Raw genomic sequence first — 829 nt, 5'->3', positions numbered from 1 at the left:
TTTTTAGTTGTTTGGCTAATTTCTTTCTATTTGTAGTAGAGACAGGGTCTCACTCTTGCTCAGGCTGGTTTCGAACTCCTGAGCTCAAGCAATCCTCCCGCCTTGGCCTCCCAGAGTGCTAGGATTACAGGTGTGAGCCACCGCGCCCGGCCAACATTACCATTGTTAAAGATTTGTAAAAAATTTCAAATTCTGATTGTCCTCAAAATTTTTTTAGGTACCCAATGAAGCTGTGAGTTATAACATCTTTATATCGTATAATCTTTTTAAATAGGTAATACATTCACATAGTTCAAAACAATGTGAAATATATACCTTTAAAAGTCATGCTCTGACTCTTGCCCCCTTCCATCCTGATTTTCCTTTGTCCTTCTCCTTTCCACCTCCAGTAACCATTTTTGTTAGTTTTTTTTGGTAGCCTTCCAGTATTTATGCAAATATAGAAAAATTGAATATTTTTTCTTTTTGTTATACAGAAGTTAGCATTGTTGTACCAACTGTTCTGTAACTAGTTTTTTCTCTAGCAATTTATGTTGGAGTTCTTTCTATATCAGCACATAGAAAACTTGCTCTTTATTCTTTTAAAACCACAAACTATTCTGTTATATATCTGTTTCTTCGTATATTTAACTGGTTCCTCCTTGATAAATATTTGAGTTGTAATTGAGTATGTAAGTAATTTTGTGGTGTAAAAATATGATTGCATTTTTTTTCGAATTATAGAATTTTAAATGAGTAAGGTAATTTAGGAGTAATCTAATCTAAGACTTTAATTTTACAGCCTATATACCAGGCATTCATTAACTGGCCAAAAAGGACAAATAGAAAA

General features: G+C 32.9%; 1 protein-coding gene across 1 annotated transcript in view; it reads right to left on the bottom strand.

Moving 5' to 3' along the window:
- CNGB3 (cyclic nucleotide gated channel beta 3) overlaps positions 1-829 on the bottom strand; it is a 168,624-nt gene that overhangs the window by 75,475 nt on the left and 92,320 nt on the right. The window lies entirely within an intron of this gene.

The sequence above is a fragment of the Propithecus coquereli genome, unplaced genomic scaffold, assembly GCF_000956105.1.
Source record: "Propithecus coquereli isolate 6110/MARCELLA unplaced genomic scaffold, Pcoq_1.0 Scaffold2, whole genome shotgun sequence".
Classification (NCBI taxonomy): domain Eukaryota; kingdom Metazoa; phylum Chordata; class Mammalia; order Primates; family Indriidae; genus Propithecus; species Propithecus coquereli.
Note: the sequence above shows the minus strand (reverse complement) of the source record. Positions and strands in the feature narration are given on the sequence as shown.